The sequence below is a fragment of the Lathyrus oleraceus genome, chromosome 7 (genome assembly GCF_024323335.1).
Source record: "Lathyrus oleraceus cultivar Zhongwan6 chromosome 7, CAAS_Psat_ZW6_1.0, whole genome shotgun sequence".
Taxonomy (NCBI): Eukaryota; Viridiplantae; Streptophyta; class Magnoliopsida; order Fabales; family Fabaceae; genus Lathyrus; species Lathyrus oleraceus.
The window spans coordinates 535,324,236-535,343,595 of record NC_066585.1 but is presented as its reverse complement, the minus strand read 5'-3'; the positions used below and the strand labels follow the sequence as shown (position 1 = coordinate 535,343,595).

At 35.3% G+C, this 19,360-nt stretch overlaps 1 pseudogene; it reads left to right on the top strand.

The window, feature by feature from the left end:
• The first annotated feature begins 10,068 nt into the window (after positions 1-10,068).
• On the top strand, positions 10,069-17,488 carry LOC127108312 (disease resistance protein RPV1-like; annotated as a pseudogene).
• Positions 17,489-19,360: the final 1,872 nt, after the last annotated feature.

The window sequence follows — 19,360 nt, the reverse complement described above, 5'->3', positions numbered from 1 at the left end:
AAATGAGGAACTGAAGAAAAAGTTGATGGGACTTCAAATTTAAATGAAGAAGATTGTGAACTGGGAAAAATTTAGGAAGATTATGTTTTGTATTATTTTATGTGTGAATGATTTATATTAGTTGACACATAATTGTTATCGGTGGCATAATTATATCATTGGTTTACATCAGTTTGTGGTTTAAACCAAAACACATTAGTTTGTGATTTACATCAGTTGGCACATAATTGTTATCAGTGGAATAATTGAGATTACTTGTTTGGTTCACATCAGTTTGTGGTTTAAACCAAACACACGTTATACTAAAATAGAGAAAATAAGGCACAATTGATTTATACCAAAACACATTATTAATATGTGGTGTGTACCATAAATATCCTACATTATAATATAGGTTCAAAACACATAACATATTATGCATAACAACATAGGTTCAAAACACATTACATATCCAAAATACACTACATAAGGATAGAGGTTCAAGCTTAAACAAAATTATAACTTAAACTGAGTTCGACAGACAACACAGACAATTCTAACTTAAACTAATTTTTCTTCTTTGGTGTGGTTCTCTTTGTTGGCGTAGTCCTTCTAGTTGTTAGCCCAACTATAGTTTTGGCTGCATCCAATCTAGTTGTAGGTTCTGGTGGTACAAATGGTGTTGATGGCCTCATAACAAGTAGGTTTTTTGCCCTTCCCTGAGTTGATTGCTGAGATGTTTGACTAGCTGGTTGAGATGTCCTCTTAACATTTATCTTCTTTGCCTTTCCATGAGTTGCTTGTTGAGTAGTTGGTTGAGTGAATGCTTGTTGAGTGGATGGTTGTTGAGATGATTGTTGAGTGGATGGTTGTTGAGATGGTTGACTAGCCGTTGTCACCTCACAAGTAAGTTTATTGTGACTTGATTTCTTGCACCTACCGCACTTGACAATGAAACCAGTTCTTCTCATTTTGCAATCAGAGTCATCAATCTTTCATTGCATAAGATTTCTCCTCTTCTTTGGTCTTCTAGGAATTTTTCTATACTTAGGTGGTTGCACATCAGGATAATTTATTCTAACCCAAAAATTTGATTCATTACAAGAAATCATATGTTTGTAGACTGCCATCTATCTTGATTTCCTGTAATACTTAAGGATATAGTCATCAACCTTATGGTTTCTGCTTTTCATAGCTGAAAATGCATGAACACATGGAAGGTCTGAGAGTTCCCATCTTCTGCAGGAACATAAATGTTCCTTCAAATTGTCTACAAACTTATCTTTTGGATTTTCAAGGGGCCTCACTTCAAATATGTGCTCATATGACATCCTACAACAGAAAATTTTAGGTCAACACATGATACTCACATAAAACTTGTATGACATACACATTTTTTTAATGTATAATTACCTAACATACCATTAATTTGTGTATGTGCTTGTTTTTTCAATTTTCCTTCAAATATTGGATAACAAATCAGCATCTGCCTAGTTTTAAAACCTCATCCTATTGGTAGCGCATATTTCCATCATGTAGGTCATGATTTCTTCCACCATGGTTATCAGTGGCTTGATCCATGACTCAAGAATGACACTATTAAAAGCTTAAGATATGTTATTGAGAACAACATCACACTTGTTATGTGCCTTAAAGTATGATCTACTCCAGAATCTTGGTGGGGTGCTCAACATGTGTTTGAAGACATATTCATTGACAACTTTCATTCCTTTCACTTCTCTTTTCCATGCTTGTGAGTATGTTGATTTTGCAGCCTTCCATATGAATTCCTTTAACATCTTACTAGGAAACTTCTTCCTAAAGTTTTTATATAGGTGTCTGACATAGAATCTCATTTCAACACTAAGTAGAAGTTCATTCATTACATGTAGTATACCTTATGTCATCAGAAATATAACATCAATCAGAAACAAAAACACATAAAAAACAATTATAACAACACAATATCATCAGAAATATTTGAGACACGTATTTCTACCTCCAAGGTCATCAATAAGCAACTCCAAAAACCATGTCCAACTATTCTTATTTTCACTCTCCACTACTGCAAAAGTTATTGGCAGCATTTGATCTTTGGGATCTATACCTATGTCTTCCAAGATTTTCCATCCATAAATACATTTCAAAAAGCAACCATCAAGGCCTATGAAATGTCTACATAACTTGAAGCTCTCCTTACATGTTTTATAACATATCTATAACCTTCTGAAATAGGGTCTTTAATCATCAATACCTTCCTTAATAGGTTGAACATTTAATTTTACTGTTGATCTTGAGTTTGTTCTTAGTAGCTCATAGAAATAGTTGTTAATTATAGTATAATCCCCTAGGAAAGAACCATCAACCATGTCTCTATCTACAAATCTAGCTCTTATGGCCTTAGTCTTGTTGATCCCTACTTTCCACTTATTTTGCGCCTTTTCCTTAATATCCTTAATCTTCATTCTAGGATTGTTTTTCAAGGAATTTTAAATCCTTTTTCTCAACCATTTAGTTCTCATCATCTTCACATTATACTCTCTACTGCAACTATGAATGTCAATTAACTCCCTTAGTTGCCAAGAATCCTCATTAGGCAACTTAGCACAATATGGTTCCCACTCACGTCCATCTTTACATCTAACTGTCACCCTTGTCATTTTTAGTTAACTTCAGATTTTACCAAATTGGACTGCATATAAGGTTATTGCTTCCTTAAAATCACCTTTGTACTAAAATATATTCCCACCTCCCATTTGTAATTGGACATTTCTTTTTGTAACTTGAAAATGGGGCACTTCTTTTTCCTAACTCCACTACTATCATCACTCTCACATCCACTTTCTAGATCTCCACTCTCATTATCACTCCCTTTAAATTCTTCTTTTTTTTCTTCCCACTTTTCTTTCCCTTTTTTGTTGTTTCCCTCTTGATCATCTTCGAGTACATAGTCAATTAGATTAGCAATTTCATATTTCTCAACCAGATCATCATAATAATCATCAGATTCATTATCAAAATCTATCTTCAAAGTACCATCATAATTAAAGCTCTCATCCTTAATGTCATCAGAACTAACATCATCATGCACCTCACCTCCCCCCATTCATATTATCATTTACCTCACTTTCATTCAACTCAACTTCAATTGCCTCACTTTCATTCATCACAACTTCATTTTCCTCACTTTCCTCCAGCTCAATTTCATTTGCCTCACTTTCCTTAATTACTTATTTATATATTGTGGCAAGCACTTTTTCACTCCCGTCTACAATGCCATCATGATCTACTTCTATCTCATCAAGGGGACCATCATAATACTCAGGCTGAGACAAAATGTGTTGAATATAAACATCAGCACTTAGATGCAACCTATAAAGATCATCAATTTCTAAGGCACATTTGTCATCAACCACCATATTCATCCCAAATGTGGGATTCCTGTAATATATTTTCTATATGGCACTATAACCTAACTCCTTGAAGCAACCTAACAACTCAAAATAACTCCACCTGTCCACTTCTATTTTTAAATCAACAACTTCTCCCCCTTCGTACACATTAAATTCCCCATCAATGAATTCACTATTGTGATGGATTTTTAGATGTAAATATTCGTCCATTTCAAACTATACCCTAAAAATAGAATTGTAGAAACAAATAGATTTCAGAAAGATTGCAGAAACCATAAACACCTAAACCTAAACTCTAAAACTGCAACGTTTTAGAATTGCATAAATATTTCGTGAAACAACCCTGTAATCAACGATGATGTCTTCGATTTCACCTTCAAACAAGGTTTCGACTTCACTTTCTCTCCTCTTTTTGAAAATCGCAATTGATTCCTTCGTCAATAGCTTAGTTAGGGTTCCTTCGTCAATTGCTCTGAACGTGTACCATTTGAACTAAACCCTCCAGTTTCTTTTTTTAAGGTAACCTGTGGTCCACCTCAATGACATGTATGCGCCACATGTACATTGAAATTGACTTTGACTAACAGGGAAAACAAAAAGAACTAACGTGATGCAATTTGAAATATAAAAGGGCCAACTTGGCCTGTTTTAAAATTGAGGGACCAAAATGGGCCCCGATGTAGAGTTAAAGAACCAAAAATGGTATTTTGCCAAAAAAATTCAAAATGTAAATAATTGAGAAATAAATTTGTTGAGGAAGACATGGATAATTTGTGATTTCAAGAAAGGAATGAACTGGAGGAAGAGATCAATGTTAAGTTTCAATTGTAGTAGATTGAGCAGAGATTTTGGAAGGAGTCGATCTTTGGATTTGTTTAACATCTTTGCTCATGGTTGTTGTTGATAGTTTCTACTCCTAATTTTGTGCGTGCTCTTGAATGACAAGTTCACTAACTATGCTCATGTCTAATACTTACCAAGTTGTTGCTACCTATGCTAATGGATCTTTACTAAATTATGGAAAAAATGTGGAGTAATGGTGTGTATGGGTGGTGTTTTCCAACTAATTTTTACTGAATTTGTGGTGTATGAATACTGTTGACATGTTGTTGACTGGTGTGCTTAATACTAACCTGTGTGTTTGGTACTAAGTATTCTAACATGGTGCGTGCTCACATGCTGAAGCATATGGCCCTTGTGTGAGTTGATTTGTGTGTTAGTCGTATATGTTGATTTTGACTTTACTACTAAGTGTGTGTGCATGCATGTTGACTGTGTGATTGCATGACTGACTGTATGAGAGCATTGTGATTGATGAATGTGTAACAACCTCATGAATACTAACTTGTGCCACTGATGTGTTTTCTGTTGTTGCTGACGCGTGCTTTGATTAATTTGTATTTCTGCTACTACTATTGTTTGTTTTGAGTATGAGATACCTTTGATACTCAGTTGTGTTCCTCCTTGAAGAGCTATTTTTCCAAAATTTTCCAAATTTTCCAAATGGGGGATTGTTGTTCCTTTTGGATTGACTACATTATGCAAAATAATATGCAATATGCTCAAGTTGTTTATGGTGCATGAGGGACAAATGTGGAACACGATGTTCCAACTTATATGCTGCAACATCTAGTCTCTGGCAACAGACAAATGTTATTGCAATTTTGGTTCATATTTATTTAATATAATATTCACTCTACAAAGAACATTTATAATTCATAAAGAGAGTTAATTTGGATGTTCTGGTGCAACATGTGGAACACGATGTTCCAGCATGTGTGTAGTACAACATCAGATTAATTTCAATCAGATTTGTTGTTGTATTCCTGCAATGTATTTATGTTGATTTGTTTGATTAGACCGAACGCAATTCATTCAATTAAAATTGGAGATTTAAATTTGAATATGAATTGTAACAAATCATATCTTTTGGAGGTATTTGTGAAAAACAAATATCAACATAATCTTCTATATTTTTTTGATGAATCATATTAATTGCCCATTGGAAAAAGCCCAGAAGAAGCATTGCTAGAGGTTGAGGTGTGCAATTTTTGAAGACTCTTAATGTTAGGGTTTCTATTTTTGAGTCTTTATTTGAGTTATTGTTATGCACTACTCTAGCACCTTGATTCATATCTTAAAGCATATAGGTTGGTTTCCTTGTTGAGTTGTAAAACTTTTTCCAAGATATTAATTATATAAGCTTGAGAACAAAGTTTTTTTTGTTTCTTGTATTCCACGCTAATTCCATCATAAGGATTACTATTGTACTTATTTGTATACACCACTCAATGTTTAAGTCACTTGGCATAGTTGTTAGTTTGTCTTAGTTGAGTTGTAAATTGAACAACCAATAGGGTTGTTATTGAAGTTGATCACTAGGGGTTAGTGATTGAGAGAAAGTGAAAAGGATTCTTATATTTATGGAGAGTCCTAAATAGAAAGTCACTATGATTAGGAAGAGGCATTAAACCTCACAGGATTGATGTTCCTATAAGACTAATTATAATAATTCAAAGTCGTTAATTTCCTTTCTTGGGTATAGTGCCATAAACGTAGGTGTGGTTTTACCTAACTGGGTTACCATTCTCTTGTGTTCTTTATTGCTTTTCTACTTCATCATATTGTATAAGTTAAGTTGTTATAACTTGGTTTTAAAACTAGTTTTTCTAGTGTATAATGTCCCAAACATCGTGTCTGACATCTGTCTCTAGCATATGTCATCTGTCATAAACCAGTTCTACATGTTGTCCCATGAATCTGGTCCAACATTTGTCCTCCTGGGAATAGAATTTCAGGTCACAAATATAATCTTACATGTGTTAGGACCGTTATTTAATTAGTCAAAACTAAAATGATCTAATTGATGTTAAGTCTATGGCTAAGGGCATATATGTTATGAAAGGTTATTGTGCGGAACCATAAGTCAATATCCTAATATGGCGACGGGGAAAATTAGAATATTAAAACAAAGTAGTAACCCTAAGAGATTTATTTATATGGTCTATGGTCCACCATTGTAGATATATGATCAATACAATTTATCAGGTTTTCTATTTTCATCCTCGTCAGAAGAGAATCAAGAGACCTTAAGGCACTCTATAAATCGGAATATCACATATCCGTAAACCTTTAACGATCCTAATGGCTAACTCAGGTAGGCTTCCTCTTTCATTCTCATCTTGTATTCGGGTATGGGTTCATAGGATATGGACTCATAGTGATTAGTTCAAGATTATGTTTCTTAATTTCTATATGGATAGAGATACATAAGGTAAAGAATAGATCAAACAAGGGGTATCATAGCCATCCATGCCTGATTTAATTTGATTTTTTGGGAATTTTTGAAATAAGGGTTTGGGATTTATTTTGATCTTCCAATTTATGTAAAAACTAATCTTTATATGTTGTAATTCATGTGTTTTGGTCTAATTTGATGATGTGCTTCATCAAATTTGTGTTGGATGCTAAATCAAAATCATTTTTTTTTGAAATTTTGAATTTGTCATTGTTTATGCAGAAAATCACAGTCTGGGAGCGATGACGTCTGTTACCCTTGGTGATGGGCTGACTGCCACACTCCAAAGCCCAATTACAAGCATAGTTTTGCTGACGATCATTGGCAATGGCTCACGGGTACCCCATTAATGTTGATGACAGTCAGCGCTTGCTGACGGGTACTTAATTCCAGATGACGAATGTCATCGTTGGGTGACGGAAAATCCATATTGGTCCTTGCCGAGTGACAGTCGTCACGGTCTGTGACGCCCAGATCGTCACCCAGACTGTTTCAATGTCGTTTTTAATTTTTTTTCTTTTTCTTTTTAGGGCTTTTGAATTTTGTAAAATTTAGAAATATATTGTTTTATTGTGCTTCGCATAACAAAGCAAACATTGATTGGAACACAGATAGGTTGTGTTGGTTTGCGTGGTTGTATCCCATAGTTGTCTTATCCATTAACTTTAATACATTTTTTGTTCAAGTTTTGGCTATGGTTTGTATTTTGTACAATAGTTTAACATTTTAAACGAGTTAATTAAAATAAAAAATAACCAAAGTGACCTCTTTTTTGGAGATTATTTATAAGAAGTGTTAAATGTTTTTCTATTTTGTGTGTGTGTTTATTCATGCGATTATTAATTGATCCAAATGACAGTTAATATTTGTCTGAATTTCATACACACATGTCATCCCTGGTCCAGAGCTCTTCAAACATGAAAACGAATCTCTTCTTTCTGATAGATTGGTGATAATTTGCTTCTAGTGCAATTGCAAGTAGGACATGGTAAGAACTTCTTCTAAGCAGGTGCCTAACATGTATTGGTGAAAACTTGTTAACCAAACTCGACTCTCCCCACACTCTGTCAAGTCTTCATTGGGTGTTATCACTCCCCTCTCTACAATTGGACCACGTGGCAGAATGTCCCTCAAATCCAACATCAATCGGGTCACAATCTTACACCACTTTCCTTCCCCATTCCATTTGATTTTTTGTTCTTATATTACCCCCAACTTTATCTGCCATGCTTACCATGTCAATGAAGTCTCCAAAACAAAACCACATTATTCCTTAATTTGATTTCAAATTTCTGACTAAATTATAGGGTTATTTCTTCTTATGCTCCTCATGATAACCATAAATATCAATACATGTAACTCTCTCCAGTCTCCTTATCCACAAAGAAAACCTCAATATGGTTTGGAGAGTAAGAGGTTATGATGATGTTCAATGAATTGTTCCATAACAAGGCTAGCCCTCTAGTGTTTTCTCTTTCTTCTCCAATACAGCTAACACTCGGGAAGTTGCTAAAGCCATAAGACACTCGAATTTTCTCCAACTCCAAATCTTTGAGTTTGGTTTCCATAAGGAAAACCATATTGGGATTTTTCAACATTTTGATCCTTGACAAGGCTCGAACTGTATGGGGATTCCCTAACCCCATACAGTTCCAACTGAGCATTTTCATTGTGTTAGGTGATAGGTGATGTTGGTTCTCCAACACCATCTTTGGTAACTTCTGGATACTGCTAGCTCCCATACCTCATTGCTTCATTTTTTCCCATTCCCTTTGATATCCTCAGGTGACCCTGTTGTTATTGTTACATCAATTAGATGCCTCTTTCCCAATTCTACTTCTAGGTTTCCTGCACTTGACTTGACTTCATCATTCCTTACTTTTGTCTCTTCCATTTAGGCGACTCTTTTTCCCCTTCCCCATTACTTCTCTACATTCTGTTTCGTTGTTTTTAGATAGCACAACGACCCCTAAAGATTCAACAACACTCTAAACTTCCTTGTTACCCCCACTCACACCTGAGTCCTCATTGCTTATAGGCTTCATCTCTCTTTCCTTTCTACCTGACTTTTCCCCTTCCTTTCCCACCTCATTGTCCTTTCCATCATCACTGTCCTTATTAAGGTTGGAAGATTCAAATAGGTTTGTGCTACAACTACCCAAACTTTGCTCATTCTTAGTTTCCACAAAGTTCTATGGTAAGGGAGACATCCTTAGCCAATCCCTAAGAGAGATCATTCTCTTTAATTTCATTGAATCCTTCCACCCCACTGTCACTGAGGTCCTCATAATCCTTAAGCTGATGTCCAATCCTACCATAAACAAAGCAAAAGGTTAGAAAGACCTTCAATCTCTGATCATGATACATGATGACAATTCCTCTCCTCAGGGTTTTCGAAGGTCAACCTTCACTTTGATGCGCAGGAACTTACCCATAGTATAAGCCTCATTCAGATCCATCTTTTCAAATTGATCAATGACGTTGCCTAGTTGTTTTGCCATTGTCTACGATCGAAGCTTTAATAGAAGATCATAAACCCTAATCCAAAAACCTCAAAACTGCATTTCCAATCCTGAAGGTTGTTCTTCACCAAAGATACATTCCAGGATTAGAAGGTTCTTATCGAAGTTCTAAGGACCTCCTTTAAGCACCGTATCATCATCACGCTTGGTTGAAAATCGAAATAGAAACAAATTCTTACTCAGATCTTACGCATCCACACTATTCTTAAGCCGCCACACCTGAACCATTTTTGCCTTCAAAGCCCTAACATTAAGGTTTAGGGTTTATGGTTATCAGTCCACAACTTCCATACTAAAGTCCTGTGAAAGACTCCGTCTCCTAACTCAACTTCCACATTCACCATTATTCATTCATTCTTCTTCTGAAAGGGAAACATTCTTCCATCGATCCATTTCTAAGGTCCAAAAAATGAGGGATCAAATGGAGCTCCACCACTGAGACGAAAACGAAAGGGCGCCGAACTAAGAAACACCACCGAAAAGCCAAAGGAAAAAAAACTCAGGAGAGAACCCTAGAGAGATGCAACCAAGAAAGAATAGAGAAAGTGGATGATAAAATCTAGGTCGAACCACATCAAAGATAGTGGAGATGCCACGATAAATTAAGCTATGTTTGGATTGATGGAATATAACGGAGCAGAGCATAATGAAACATGACGGAGCGGAAAGGAGTGAAGCGGAATGGAATATAGATCCCACTCCATTATTGGGTTACTTTATTAAAAATATATCATTCCATCACATACACCCCAAATTGGATGAAATAAAAAAATAGAGATTTGAATGAAATTGGATGGAATGGATTTCATCATTTTCAATTCCATTCCATAAATTATTTGTAATTCCAAACAATTGAATCTTAATAGTAACCATTCTACTCCATTCCATTTCATCCCATACCACCGATCCAAAGATACTCCGGAAGAAACAATTCTCCCCATTTTGACTTTTTAGACCGGACATTATGACAAATATGAAAAGAAGGTAGACTCTTAAAACCCCAGCTCCACTAGATCTGAAAATCAAACATCCATATCTTCTTTTCACGAAATCTCAAATCATCCATGTCTTCCCGGAGTCCATTTTCCAGTGACGACGATGATGATGTGGTTAACGATGATTTCTTAAACTTCCCATTCTTCGGTTTAGATATTCCCGCCAGAATCAGTAGAAAGTACGACGTGTTCTTGAGTTTCAGAGGCGAAGACACTCGTGCATCTTTCACTTCACATCTCTACGCCTCTCTTCAAAACGCCGGAATTATCGTTTTCAAAGACGATCATTCCATTCAAAGAGGTGATCACATCTCAAAGTCACTACTACGAGGAATTGAAGATTCTGTAATTTCTATTATCGTGTTCTCGAAAAACTACGCTGATTCGCCCTGGTGTCTTCAAGAGTTAGTTCAAATTATGGAGTGTCATAGAACTATAGGTCAGGTGGTTCTTCCTGTGTTCTATGATATGTATCCGTCGGAAGTTCGTCGTCAAACTGGGGAGTTTGGAAAAGCTTTTCAAAGTCTTTTGAACAGATTTTCAGCGGCGGAGGAGTTGTATATGGAACAAGGATGGAGATCGGCACTTCATGAGGCTGCTGGTCTTTCAGGGTTTGTTGTCCTAAATTTCAGGTTATTATTGCTTTTAAATTCTTCAATCTTCTCTTTTTAATTTAATGTTTTGCTGATTTGTTTTTATTCATTTTTGGGTTAATCTTTTAGTTTCATGATTATTTATCTTTAGAGTAGAACCCAAATTCGTCTTGGACTTTGTAGTGTTCTCTCAAATACTTAGGGTATGTTGAGTGAATTGATTATGTTAAATTGATTATGGTTAAAAGAATAAAAGTGAGTTGAATTTAAATTGATTTATGTTTGGATAACTTTAGGCAAAGTTGTAAAAGTGGATTAAGATATTAAAACAAAAAAAAATGTAAATTTATAAGGACTCTTATTGTGGTTGGAAATCTTTTATCCGGTAACTAGGGTTGGTCTTCCTATCCGGTTATAAAAATGAATTATAATTAGGTATGGGTCGGTTATATTATATGGTTAAATCCACCATGAACAACCTTACTATCCACTCTCAAAATAGCTAATGTGGTTAAACCAACCATACTCTCCATTCTTCTAATATCTAATGTATGCCGGAGTTCTCCCATCATATTGACTTCCCAACACAGAAGTTTCTTAAGTCTCCCTTCTCATAGTTACCTAGTAACTGGTCTTACGTGGTAGTTCTTAGGTCTTGCAATTCTTTTCGGTGCGTAAACCTTCTAAATGATTGGTTTTCCAGAATCTAGCAAATGACCCTCCTCCAACCTATGTAGCATCGACATTTCGGCTTTAAGTGGGTCCAGTGTTTGACACAAACATTATACCGACACATGTGATTACATTCAATTACTCTGATTTTCTTCAATCATTATCTGTATCTGCATGTCAGTATCGTGTCTTGTATCCGTGTTGTACCCGTGATTCATAGCCACCAACTCAACAAGTTAATTACTCTGAATCCTTTCTTGTTTGGTTAAGATGTGACATATTAATAGTGAAGCCTGGAATTTTTATTGAAATATTATTTTTCTTGCCATGCTGCCTATGTACTAAATGATAATTGCACATACAATTCGCATCTTTGGTAAATACTTTCAATCTAATTGCAACTTTTTGATGCGATTCAGTTTGCACATAAAGACATCCAACAATACATTTCTTACTCAAATTTCCCCCGCAAAATTTAACACATACGGACATTCATACATATGTAGTTAGTAGTTACTTATGATACATAAATCAAAGTGCATGTAAATGTACCATTTTCTTTGTAGGGATGAATGTGAGATTGTCAAGAGTATTGTTGCAAATGTTACACGTTTGCTTGACAAGACAGATTTGTTCATCGCTGATAATCCAGTTGGAGTCGAATCTCGAGTGCAAGATATGATTCAACTTCTAGACTCTCAACAATCAAATGATGTTCTACTACTAGGGATGTGGGGGATGGGTGGAATTGGTAAAACCACCATTGCAAAAGCCATTTACAATAAAATTGGCCGCAATTTTGAAGGTAGGAGTTTTCTTGCAAATGTTAGAGAGGTTTGGGAGCAAGTTACTGGACCAACATATTTACAAGAACGACTCATGCATGATATTTTCAAAGAAACAACCAAAATACAAAGCATTGAGTTAGGAAAATATATGTTCAATGAAAGACTTTGTCATAAAAAAATACTTCTTATACTTGACGATGTAAATAAATTGGACCAACTAAATGCTCTGTGTGGAAATCGTAAATGGTTTGCTCCTGGGAGTAGAATAATCATCACAACAAGAGATAAGCATATACTTAGAGGGAATAGAGTTGACAAAATATACATGATGAAAGAAATGGATGAAGGGGAATCTCTTGAGCTTTTTAGTTGGCATGCATTCAAGCAAACAAGCCCTAAAGAAGATTTTTCTGAAATTTCAAGAAATGTAGTTAAGTATTCAGGGGGATTGCCGCTAGCTCTGGAAGTCCTTGGATCCTATTTATTTGATCGAGAGGTATTAGAGTGGAATTGTGTATTGGAGAAACTCAAAAGAATTCCCAATGATCAAGTATACAAGAAGTTAAAAATAAGCTATGATGGCTTAAATGATGATACAGAGAAAGAAATATTCCTTGACATAGCCTGTTTCTTTATTGGGATGGACCGACATGATGTTATTCATATATTAAATGGTTGTGGACTTTTCGCAGAAATTGGAATACGTATCCTTGTTGAGCGAAGCCTTGTAACAGTTGATGATAAGAACAAGCTTGTCATGCATGATTTGCTGCGAGATATGGGAAGAGAAATCATTCGGGAAAAGTCACCAAAGAAGCCTGAGGAACATAGTAGGTTATGGTTTCACGAGGATGTGCTTGATGTATTATCTGAACATACTGTAAGAACTTCATATACTTTGTTATTAACTCTGGATTAAATTGTTTTTTAGGTAAATAAGAAAATAAAAACTTAAAATATCTTAAGCTCAAAGAAGCAAAAAAACATTTTTGAGTTAGTAGTCAACATTCATTTGTGCGGTCTAGCACAAAAGCTTTGAATATGAGTTTGGTTGTGGATTGTTTTGTGCTTCCTCTTTCCTAGTAACAATGATTTTAATCATCTCAAGTTTTTTTTATCTGCCTTGTTTCTTATGATTGTGCTTCTCCATAACATGTTTTACTTTTTGGTCCATTATATTTCGCAGGGAACAATTGATGTTGAGGGACTGATTTTGAAGCTGCCAAGTTTTAGTACACAATGTTTTAGTACCAAAGCATTTGAGAACATGAAGAAACTCAGATTGCTTCAACTTTCTGGTGCACAACTTGAAGGAGATTTTAAATATCTATCAAGAAATTTGAGATGGCTGTATTGGAACGGATTTTCTTTAACATGCATACCTTCAAATTTTTATCAAAGAAATTTAATTTCCCTTGAGTTAGAAAACAGCAATGTCAAACTTGTGTGGAAAGAGATGCAGGTACTGATTTTGAGTTCAATTTTTAGTATTTTGAGTTGTTTTCACTTTTCATAATTATAAACAAAATTTAGGTTAAGTGTTGGAGTCCCATATTTCGTTTTTAATGGATTAAATAATACTACATATGCTCATTAATATAGGACTCCGTTGATTAAATCATGAGAATTAAGAAGTTGATAGTAGTATTAATTTTTTTGACAATTGGTGTTGCTTTACATGTTTACCCTTTAGGAGAGAGTACTGGTTAATGTTTCCATCATAGTATTTATTGCGGGTTACACAAAAAGGTGTAACATCACTAGAAATATTTTTGGTAAAGAAATAATTAAAGCAGTTGAAAATTTAAAAGGGGTCCTATTAAAAAGAACAAGGAAATATCTCAAAAAAAGTCTTATATTTAGAGACAAAGGTAGTAATTGCTAGACTAGTCAAGCTGTTATACCGTGTTGGTGGGATCGCGAGTCATCTTGTGTGATCGCACGATCCTGTGATCTTTGAAGCACCATCTGTACTGTGATGCACACGGAATCCAGAGTCGCAGGATCGCAGCTCCCACAATACAAAATCTCATAAATCTGAGCCTGTTTTCGTACAAAAACCTGTATCATCCCAAATTTTGAAATTCTGTGCAGAACGCTCATACATAGATAGAATATTTTGGAAGAAAAAGCAATACTAAACCAATGTAGATTTGTATTATAACTACTGTCTGCACCCACATTAATATTTTACTTACCTCTCTCAAAATTGCAATTGCTTGCATATATATTTTTGTACTTTTTATCCATTTAAATTCTCTACATTTCTGTTCTTGCAGAGGATGGAGAAGCTGAAAATTCTCAATCTTAGTCATTCTTATCATCTGAGACAGACCCCTGACTTTTCATACCTGCCTAATCTTGAAAAGCTGGTACTCAAAGATTGTCCTAGGTTGTCTGAGGTATCCCATAGCATTGGACATCTCAATAAAGTTCTTCTGATAAATTTGAAAGACTGTATCCCATAGCATTGTAACCTTCCAAGGAACATCTATACGTTGAAATCTCTGAAATCTCTCATTTTATCTGGTTGTTTAATGCTTGACAAGTTGGAAGAAGACTTTGAACAGATGAAATCTTTATCCACTCTGATGGCAGATAACACAGCTATAACAAAAGTGCCCTTTTCAATAGTAAGGTCAAAAAGCATTGGATACATTTCTTTGTGCGGATACAAAGGATTCTCACGTGATGTGTTTCCTTCCATCATTCAGTCTTGGATGTCACCAATAAATCATCTGTCACCCCCTGTTCAAACAACTACTGGCATGTCATCCCTTATTTCTATAGGTTCATCAAGCAGAAGTTCCCACGATCTATCATCTATTACCATTTCCATTCCAAAGCTTCAAACCCTTTGGCTAGAGTGTGGATCAGAGTTTCAACTTTCACAAGACAAAACAAGAATTTTAAATGCTTTAAGTGCAACAAATTCTATAAAATTGGAACACTCAATTGGAATTACATCACAGGTATCAGATGTGAAGACTTCATTGATAGTTGAATGTCAAAGTCAAGTGCATGTTTCAACTTCAAGAAATTCCATGAAGTCTCTTATAATTCAAATGGGAATGAATTGCCTAATCACCAACATTCTAAAAGAGAGGATCTTACAGGTTTCACTCTCCCCCACACTTGCATGTGTACTTTTCAATTGTTATATTTTTTAGTAAGACAGGGTGTCTTGGAACAAGAGTATATTGATAGCAATGCTAAGATATCAAACGGAAATCAACCAGAAACCCTCACTATTATTTTGGTTGTTATGATATTTTGATAGTCTCTGTTTTAAGAATCCAAGCAAATATTTCTATGTGTAACTTTTAAAATTGAGTAATGATTTCCCCCTGCAAAATAAAATTACTTCAGAACTTTCAGTTAGAAAAAAAAGATCATGATTTTTTATTCATAGAAATGCAATTAATTATCTTATGAGGACTATTATATATTTGATTGTTGGATAAATGACAAGGTCATATGAATATATTGTTAAATAAATTTTTGAGCCTATTTTGTATCTTCACCTTTTTACAGAATTTGACTGTCGATGGGTGTGGTTATTTTTTGCTCCCCGGTGATAACTACCCAGATTGGTTAACTTTCAATTCAGAAGGATCTTCTGTAATTTTTGAAGTCCCTCAAGTGGAAGAACGCAACTTGAAGACAGTGATGTGCATTGTCCTTTCTTTAGGTTCAGACGACATTACATCATATGGCCTTAAAAATGTATTGCTGATAAATCACACAAAGGCTACCATTCAACTCTATAAGAGAGAGGCACTATCCTCCTTTGAAAATGAGGAATGGCAGAGAGTCGTATCAACTATGGAACCTGGTGACAAAGTGGAGATTGTTGTCGTTTTTGGGTACGGTATCGTTGTGAAGAAGACAGCAGTTTATCTCGTATATGACGAACCATTCTGCGAAAAAATGGACCAATTTCATGCACCAGATAAGAATGCTGTTGTTGGTGGTCATGAAAATGAATGCGCTGTCAAGAGGATCTCTCCTCAAGTAGAGCCCACAGACGATTTTAAACAAAAAGAGAAAAGAAGAAAACACTAGTAGATATGAATAATGTGAGAGTATTTCTGGGTAAAAATTATTGTGTTAACTTAATCAGATTAAGTTTATCTCCGATTTGAGCTTTATTTTGAGGCTTAAGAGAGACCTGCACCCTTGATGTTGAGTACAGTAGCATCTTGCTTAATGCATACATTGTTTCGTTCAACTTCTTTCCTACTGCAGCTCAACTGGATTCGTTACATGTCCAGGTAATGCACCTATTTATTGATTTTTTATTTATTTGAAATTTCGTTATTAGCTGCAGTTAACTTGTGTTCTTAAAACCTGCTAAACATTGAAGAGAAAAAACCGTTGTCCATTGCCGAAGTCAAGGATTTTGAGACCTCTGCCACTGCGTTACAACAATCGCAATTGCGCCGCGTGTCATTTATCCACAATTTTCTACAATGTCGAAGATTTGTAATTACAAATTATGACAGTAGCCACAATTTAAAACCTTGCATACTACTAGTGTCTCAGTTTCTGTAATGTTTGCTCAGCTTGTGCTGTTGTTTTTGCTTAAACTTTTCTTAAAATGATTTATATAATCGCTTCTAGATTTTCCAAAGATTGATTCTGAAAATTTTATTATTTGCTAAGCTTTATCTTTAATTTTCTTTCAGGTCTACAAATAAAAAACTGAGAGAGAGACTCCTATTAGACATGTGTAGAAGACATTCATAGAATTGGACTGACGAGTTAGCCACACTCACTCTAAAACTCTCATTCTAAGACACTTTTATTTGAATTTTATCGAATAAAAAAAGAAGTGTTAGAGTGAATCTTCTAGTATTCTCATGGAAAGAATAATAGAGCCATACGAAGATGTTTGATTAAGTTTACATTGATATTCAAGATTAAGTGTTCAGTTAGGTTGTCCATGCACTTTCATTGATTTTTTTTTTTAGTTTCTGTTTGTATAGATGGGTCCAGTCAATTATGATGACCTGTTCATTTTTGTTTTTTAACCACTTAAGTGTTTACTGTTCTTAGTAAGGTTAGTTAAGTCTAGTTAGTTATGAATAGCATATATTTTGTATAGATTCCTTAATGTCGATCTCTTATTGTATTAGCTGTGTAATTTTGTAAATAAAATTATAGTGTTTCAAGATTGTAATTTGGTAGTATTCATCAATGAAAAGAAAATGGCTATAATTTCTCTTCGTCTTTTTTTTTTTGTTTTTGTAAGTCTACTATTAAAGTTCTATTTGTTTTGATCTTAAAAGTGTTTGATCAATTGTGCTCTAATCAAATATTCATAACAAATTTGGTATCCACGCTCACCTGGTTTGATCCGTCTCTTGTCCTATCTAGAACCAACATGTAATCATTTGTCTCATCTCTAATATTAGGTTGAGTTTTCTCTTATTAAAAATCTATGAGAGGGAATTGAGTTTCCTCGTAACTGTTTTGCAAAAGTTATTTACAATGTTTTTTACAACTTGAATTTATATTCGACACTAGATGACTTGCAGTAGCAGGTAATCCTATAAAAAACTGACACCTGTCAGTTTTGAGCTACAACACTAGCTCAACTTTAGTTTACATTCAATACCCTTCCCATAAACTAAAGGGGAGTTTGCTATCCTGAGTTTGTGTCTCAACTCTAGAAACTTTGAGGAAGCCAAGGGCTTTGTAAGAGTCTCAGCAAGTTGTGTAGAGTCTGGAATGTGTTGCACAGAGATTGATTTAGTCGAAATTTTTTCTCTAACAAAGAAGAGATCAATTTCTATATGTTTGGTCTTGGAATGAAGAACGGGATTATGAGTCAGATGCAATGCAAATTGATTATCACATAATATAATAGGGAGAGTATTGATGATGCCAAGTTCCTTTAGAAGAGTCTGCACCCAAAGGAGGTCTGCTGTTGCATGTGCCATACTTTTGTATTCACCTTCAGTGTTGCATATGGCTACAACTGTTTGTTTCTTAGACCACCAGGATATGATATTAGAACCAAAGAAGATTGTTGCACCTGAGGTGCTTCTTATATCATCGGGGTTTGAAGTCCAATCTACATCACAAAAAACCTGCAGAGAGGGAGAGCCAGTTGGGAACAGAGAAGGAAGTAGTAGACCATGGTGGAGAGTACCCTTAAGGTACCTCAAAATCCTCTTGACAGCAACCCAACGAACTTCAAGTGGATGTGCAATGTATTGACACACTTTGTTGACAACAAAGGTAATATCAGGTCTAGTGATGGTGGCATATTGGAGTGCCCCAACCACTGACCTGTACAAGAGAGTCTGTCTTAGTGAGCTTACATGTTGACTGCATATGGGTGTTTATAGGAGCAACCTCAATCATATTAGTTCTTTGAAGCAAATCCCTTAGGTACTTGGATTGAGTAAGTAAGAGAGGCCCATGAGCAATGTGTTTGACTTTAATTCCAAGAAAGTAATCAAGTGTGCCAAGAAGCTTGAGGGAAAAAACAATATTGAGTTTGGTGATTATGTCCTGCAGAAGAGAGGTAGAACTCCCAGGAGCTTGCTTGAGGCCATACAAGGTCTTGTTGAGTTTACACACAAGAGAAGAATTAGTGTGAACAAACCCTTGAGGCTGTTCCATGTAAACTTCTTCATCAAGTAACCCATTTAAAAATGCATTATTGACATCAAGTTGTTGAATATGCGAATTATGGGTGATGACTATGGTAAGAATAATTCTGATGGTGATTGGCTTCACAATTGGAGAGAATGTTTCATTGAAGTCAAAACCATGTCTTTGATGGAAGCCTTTGGCCATTAACCTGACCTTAAACCTGTTAACAATGCCATTAGGGTTTTCTTTAATTCTAAAGACCCACTTTCAACCAATGGCCTGTTTATGAGGTGGTAAGGGTACCAAAGACCATGTTTGATTCTTTATCAAAGCATCACACTCACTTTGCATGACATATTTCCATTGTGGATCAACAAGACCTTGTTTGGGACTTTTTGGCTCAACATGGGTGAGCAACAGTTTGGGTTGTAGTCTTGGTTGGGCAAAACCAGACTTAGCTCTGGTTTGCATGGGGTGCAAGTTGTCAGGTTTAG